The 7,472-nt window shown below is 28.0% G+C and overlaps 1 protein-coding gene across 1 annotated transcript in view; it reads right to left on the reverse strand.

Annotated features, from left to right (window-relative positions):
- The window catches only part of LOC112598551, a 74,073-nt gene extending 66,863 nt beyond the window's left edge, over nt 1–7,210 (reverse strand). The window contains exon 1 of the mRNA XM_025345065.1: nt 6,911–7,210. The gene's annotated coding sequence lies outside the window, so the exon portion shown is untranslated. The remainder of the gene's footprint in view (nt 1–6,910) is intronic.
- Nucleotides 7,211–7,472: the final 262 nt, after the last annotated feature.

Consider the following 7,472-nt stretch of genomic DNA (forward strand, 5'->3'; position numbering starts at 1 on the left):
TGTATATTATTCATTGATTAATACAATTCATCGTTTCAATCTATAAAAATGCTTATACTTTTGTTACAACTACTCGGATTAGTTTTTCTTTTTGAATATTGTGAATATACACGTCGTTTTATTTCATTTTGTACTGTAGTCTGTAGATTAAAATAATATCGTTGACGTATTATAATCATGTGTTGTGGCGTTGAATCGATTACAAGACGTTTTATACTCAAAAACCTTAATTAACTATTTTTATAACTTAAAAATAAAATTACAACAAAATAATAAAATATATCCTCTTAAGAATATTAAACACCTCTAATCTTCGTTACTATAATATTATACGTTTTGAATTTAGTCGTAGGAACCTAAGTTTTTATAATATATACATATTATATATGTATATGTTGGGATTTAATTCTCGAAAAACGTTTCGTTTGACAACACTAAATTAAAACAACGTTTACGTGTGTTTACAATATTGCCGCGATATCCATATTACCATTACGATTTTATCACGACTCGCCAGCTGGACGTCAAATTATTAATCTCCCGTGTTTTACCACGAAATCACACCACTACCGGTGCAGCCGCGGGCCGCCGCCCATCCCCGGCTATACCTATTCGACCGGGTGTGCACTTGAGTGGTGACCATTCATATATTATCTTAGGACGTATATACACATATTATGATTGCCATGGGAAATGAGTATGTTGCAAGGTCACCAAGGACCAGATGTTGTGTAACGATATTTTCGGCTATTAACCCGATTTCAAATTAACAAATAAGCCATGCGAACACCCATATACTTCATAATAATATATTTCCTTACATCTCATCTTATCCTATACCCACCGTCCGTCACCCAAAGCCCATATCCCGCGCGCTGTATGGTCTTTTTCTTTTCTTTCGTGTTATTTATTTATATTATATACGAGCAGTAAACACTTTCGGGCGCGTACATAATCGATTTGACTCGGAATGACCATCGACCGTATCTTTGCCGCTGTATCGTGGACAAATATGATAGTAGCTGCAAGTACATCAACTATCGTCTTCATATTAATAATAGGTAGTTATTATCATATAATATACCTCAACCGTTTGGAATATTGACGGTGAACAACGGGCTCGGAGAGAAGGGGTAGGGGGCAAACAAGATTTATTGTCATCCAAAGTCTATTATTCCTCCTGCGCGCCCTAACCATCTAGAAGCGAACACTCAAACGGGTATAGAGTGATCATTGTCCTCGAAAAATATGTATTGATTCGATTTATATATACATTTTATTTGTCCATAATATAATATGAATGTAGAATGTCTGTTTGTATTGTGTATGAGCTTACAAGATAATATCCGTACAAAAAGTTTTCTTTGCTATAAATTTATTAAAAGTACAAACATCCTAAAATATAATTACAGTAATTATTCTAATTAATTCAAACGTTTAATAAATCATAAAAATCAGATGTTTAAATCAACATCAGAAGGCAGATATAATAACAATGAACATCCGTGTATTTTTATTTTTTTTTATGTGTGATTAATAGTATAACTTATAAGCTTGCCTATATAATATAATAGACGATAAATTTAACTACATTCGATTGAAATCAAGGATTCAAAAGAAATCCCCTGCTCTGAAAATAAATAAAATGATATTTTAATAAAACCTCTTAGTTTTTATTATTCGCGTTATTTTATTATTATCAAATAGCATGAAATGTATGAACATGCGATAACGTAAACGTGCATTAAAGTCTTAGCTATCAGAACATTTTTATACAATACGGTGTATTGGTGTTCGTGTTCGGATTTTGACGCGTGTTTGCGTGAACAACCTCACGTCAAAATTTATCATGGTGATCCATTAATCCAATTTAAATAGAGGTATATATGTGTATAAAAAACTGGTTAATCAATTTTCTATTCTCATTTGATGATTACAATATACGAGTACAAAAAAAAAAAACAAAAAATATCAAATTTTGATTTATTATGCGTGTATCTACGTACTACCTATACACTATCTATAATATATAATACGTATGGAACAGATCGATGACTTTAACGGTTCTAAATCTAAAAATTATTTTCGATGTGGAAGAAAAATGGGTCATTAGCTAAATATAAGTTGATTACGATATATATATACAAGAATAATAATTTTCAATGCATAAGAAAAAAATAATGTAAGTTTTTTGTACACGATTTTTAAGTCTAGATGAACTGATATTTTTCAAATGCTTATCACGTATATGAAATTGGTAGTTAAGACACTGATTTTCTTCAAATATAAGTATATTGATCCAGGTCAATTAAACATTATATACATAACAATTTTATGTCTATTAATTATTAGATGATCCAGATAGTATCGGACAACAGCGACATCGCGACTTGGTATTTTTTTTTATCTTTCGCTGCTCTCCGTCAGTAACTTTATGCGACCAAGTGATAATATTATTATACCATAGTATGAAGAAACTATGATATTGTAGTGGACGCTGCGTGGATTTTTAACTTCAGAATTCGTGCGCTACACGAAGCATAATTAAAAAGGCAGAGATGGAGATCGTGAGTGGAAAAACCGCCAGCATGAGGACGACTTAGAATAATCTTCAAAGACTATATAGGTATAGGTGCGTATGGACGGTATTATATATTATGTACGTATCCGAGATGTGTGCCCGGTGTCAATGACTGATAATACACACACACACATGCACGCATGCACACACTACACTAATACACAGTACCTTTGAAATGTTAAAAGAAATAGAATAAGAACAAATTCTCTGGACCCGAAAAGCCGTTTTAAAGAAACCGACGGGAGATTTGTATTATATGTTTTTTGTTTTGCATGTATAACATGTATTGTATAACATAAGGGAGTACTCTACATAACTCTTTTCATTGAATCCGATTTCATTGTTTCGTAAGAGAAAAAAAAATGTTTATTGTCGCCATTAAACGCAACAAGTAATTACTTTTCGTGCCTTGGGCCGTTTTTCATCGAACAAAAAAAAAAAAAAAAAAATGAGTAGTATCTACATGTGAGAGTACCTATAGGTACAGCTTACTCAGAGGATAAAAAAAAATATTTATATTAAACACGTTATACTGTACCTATACTATACGCTATACAGTTCGATTCCACTGTTAAACATTTCAAGGGCTACTCTGAAATACTTCAAGAGAATAATAAATAAAAGAAACGTTGCATTAATTTAATAAATAAAAGTAATTCAGCCATTTATACATAGATTAGGTCTGGACACTTACGGCATAGCATAACGTATACATTTAAAGCCCAGGTCATTGTAGACATCAATGTCAAAATATTTAATTGTTAACGATGAAATAGAATACTGAAATGTCAATTTAATTGTTGTGTTTTGGTATTCTTTGGAATTTAAGCCAGTTGTATATTATGAAATCAATTATTTTTAGATAAACTAATAGGTAACAACGAATGATGACTAATATATTTATAATTTATACATTTACACAATATTTTCGCGGTGCTGTGAATTAAATCATACTATTTTAATATTCAAGAAAAATAAACTTTTCATTATTCCATCAATAATTTTATTTTTGGAATATTTTGTAAATAATTAAGTGTATTGGTTATACAAAATATATCATAAAAATGTATTTAATCAGAAAAAAATATTTACATTTATTTATATTATTATAAAAACTAGATTATAGATTTAATTATTTAAACATTTTTAATGCACGTGTCTGTACTATAAATATATGAAAATAATTTAATCATAATAGTATTTTTAATACCTAGTTGTTAAAAATTAAATTATTATTCTGTAAATTAAATTCTCAATTCTATTATTCAATAAGCTAATGCCAAAATACTATTAAAAATCTCAGTAAAATTGTTTATTTTTATTTAATGATTTTTCTGTTTGATGTCTTTTCAGAGAGCTACAACTCGGTATGGTTAAATACTAGTATAATCTGTTTAGTGATGTGAACGTATAAAGATCTCAGATATATTAAAATCTTATTAAAACAAATGTCGTCATACTATGGATAATTAAATCGCAATAAGCATTAACCTTTCACAGTTAATGCATTATATATACCTTTCTATAATAAATTAATATAAGCGTCTCAACAATAAACAATAAATGTTTGTAAAAGATAAAATAAAACTCATATAGAATAGTACAAATATAATAAACAATATACCGAAGTAAAATAAAAAACGTTAGTAAATTGCAAACTTATAATGATAATTTTGTTCTCAGAAATATGTACACTTATTAACTAACAAATACCTACAAAATGAATGTCATTATACGAAATTGGAATTTAAATTAGTGTTGTAGTAAATTACTCCATGTTTATTATTATTAAATTTATTATTAGGTATAAACGAATTGGATTATTTTTTCATGTTAATAACATTTTCAATTATTTAGTTCTGTTTTGTATCACAGTTTTGAATTTATATTAATGTAATATATATAAATATTTATTTATTTTTAATCACTTAGAATCATTTAATAAATAAAATGTTTTATTCTAAAAATTATTTCACATTTTCTATCATTACTTCAAAAAAAAAATTAATCTGATGTACTAAAAAAATATTAATTATTTTATAAATCGCAGTAGTTTAAGTATTGAACAACAAGCAAGTTTTAGATAACTATAAAAAGAAATTGAAATCTTCTATAAATTTTGAATACATACCTAAAACATATTGGGACACTCAATACCTAAAATCTACAAAAGACAGTCCAATGTCCATACTAAGAAATTGTCACTTTCTTAAAACCTATTGAAATTATTATTATTACTATGTGTTATAACTACACGAATTTGATTTTTTTTAAATATTGTATTGTGTTGTTAATCCCAGTATCCGAAAATAACATTGTAAAATCTCATGAAAAATAATAATTTACAATAAACAGTGTTTAAGGGTTATTGGTTCATTATGGTCTCCTTTTGTTGGACAGGTAAAAACAAGGACAAGGATATAAAATCTGAGAACAAAAAAATAACAACATAATGTCTTCAGAGCATTTATCGATTCGTGAGTTCATTTATCCCCCGACCTACAGCGAGAACAATGTCCAGACCGTATTTTTCTCCCCTCACCACCCCTCTGGCGATCGGATTTATATTATCTATTCGTAAAATCTCTTAGTGGACCTGCTTCTTCTCGGTGCCATCATGAATGTCTCTTGATTTATGGGACGACCTCCGGCCAATGCAAGTATTGTCAGGAACATTATACACATACCTTTTGCACATATGAACACACTCCTACATATTTATACACACTGGTAGTTGTCAAGTTAAAAAAAATTACTCAATATTAACTATACTGAACTGAATTCACAATTATTATTACCTAATAACTAAATACATAATACTTATTATTTATTATTATTAACTTAAATGTATTACCATACCTAAAAATGGTCATAATTTCTTTTTTGAGTACTTATACCTAATACTTCATCTACATTTCTACGCGTTCTATAATATGTATTCTACTCAGTTTGACTTTTCCTATGTTTTAAAACATCGGTAATATTTCTATTATGTATTATAAAATATCCGATATAACAATATATTTTGACCTTCATTCGTTAGAATGTATAGATATTTGGGCCGTTTTACCAAATTATGATAGTTTAAGTTACCATAAGAAATTTAGCTAGAAAACGCTCAAGGGACTAGAAAATCAATTCGGCGCACAATTCAATTTTAATACTTATTCAATACAATACATGTAAATAATCCGTTCATACATAATGTAACCGCGGAAGAGACTTAAACGCAGTGACAATACATGGAAGAGGTTGACTACTGGTACTAAAGAATATACTATATTTATACTTTTAATGAAAAAAAAGTCATAAATATACAATTTTACCAATTAAAGAACACATAAGAGAATTAATATATCGCGTTATTATTACCAATTAACTTAGAATCAACAGATAACCAATAAAATAACAAAATAAAAATACCAAACACTGAAAATTATAAGTAAAAAAAAAAAAAATTTAACTCCTTAATCAACTTTTGGGGAGAATAAAACATAACAAGGTACTTTTTACTTTAATAAATTATTAAAATATTAGTAAAATACCAGTTGGAATATAATTTTTCTAAATACTTGGCTTTATAATAAAAATACAATTATTATACAATCTAATGCTAAACATATCATAATAATATTTTGTTTGAAGATAATTTAATTTTATAGAATTATTAAAATATAATTCACTAAAAATTTAAATAGAAAAAATAACTTAAACTATTTTAGTTAAAAATATAAGTTTTTTTTTTTAATTACTTCTTTTATTACTAAATCATGTAAATATGCGTCAACTACATTTTGTTATAAAAGACTTTATACCTCTAATAATTTTAACTCTCAAGAATAATAAATAAATATAAAATATAAAAAAAAATGGTCCAATATCAAAATATAAAAATCTTTTTTAAATTTTTGTTCGTGAAAATAAAAAAATATTTAAGAAGAGTCACTATCAGCTAATCGCCACCTAACACTAGATTGTGCTCGGTCATGCTCTAATTTTGCCAGTAAAACGCATACAAAAGTAATTTTCAAAAACAAAATAAAATAAATATCAAGTCCTAACGAATAAAATAATTATTAACCAATAAAACCATCAAATTCTTTACCAAAAATCTAATAATAATAGAACATTTCCAACGTGGTCATTTTTTATATCGAATTAATTTAATACAATTGTTAATTATAATTAGTAACTAACATTAGAATGACACAATTTTACTAAATCTACTTTGAAATCAAACATCCCGGTATATGTATATTGATGGTTTAGCATTAATTATTGATTTCATTAAAGTGTTATAAAAATAATAATACGTTTTATGAAACTTACGGTTACACGTATGATGAACTGTCCGAAGTAGATATTACTACGTATTATTATGTTTCGTCAATCGACAACTTCACCTCTTGTCCTGCGTTTTCTTATTCATATATTAAAAATAAAAGTTAAATAAAAAACTCATAAATCAGTGACACAAAAAATTACGACTATACAAAAATAAAAATAAAATAATTGAACACGATTCGGCGAAGCACGTGCAATTGGTGTACGCGAGAATAAGTGGTGGTGGTTGGCACGCGGCGCGTGTGTGAGTGGGCCGACGCGCAAGAATATACTGAGCCGACTGCTCGCGCGCTGTGCTCGTTTTGTATCTTTAGTTGTGGCTTACTACGGTTTCCCTGATGACTCCTGTGATTCGAGAGGAATACTCGTTTTCATTGGACGGTCGTATCGATAAAAAACGTGGTTGTAGATGTTATATACACATAGATATATAAATATTTAAAAATATTTTTTTTATTTCTGTACTTAAATCACACACTTTTGATGGTTTTCCTAGAATGTATAATCTTATTTTTGTACTTACGAGTTACAACGATACCGCTTGTTA

This window comes from Melanaphis sacchari, unplaced genomic scaffold (genome assembly GCF_002803265.2).
Source record: "Melanaphis sacchari strain LSU unplaced genomic scaffold, SCAv2.0 Contig48_pilon_pilon, whole genome shotgun sequence".
NCBI lineage: Eukaryota > Metazoa > Arthropoda > Insecta > Hemiptera > Aphididae > Melanaphis > Melanaphis sacchari.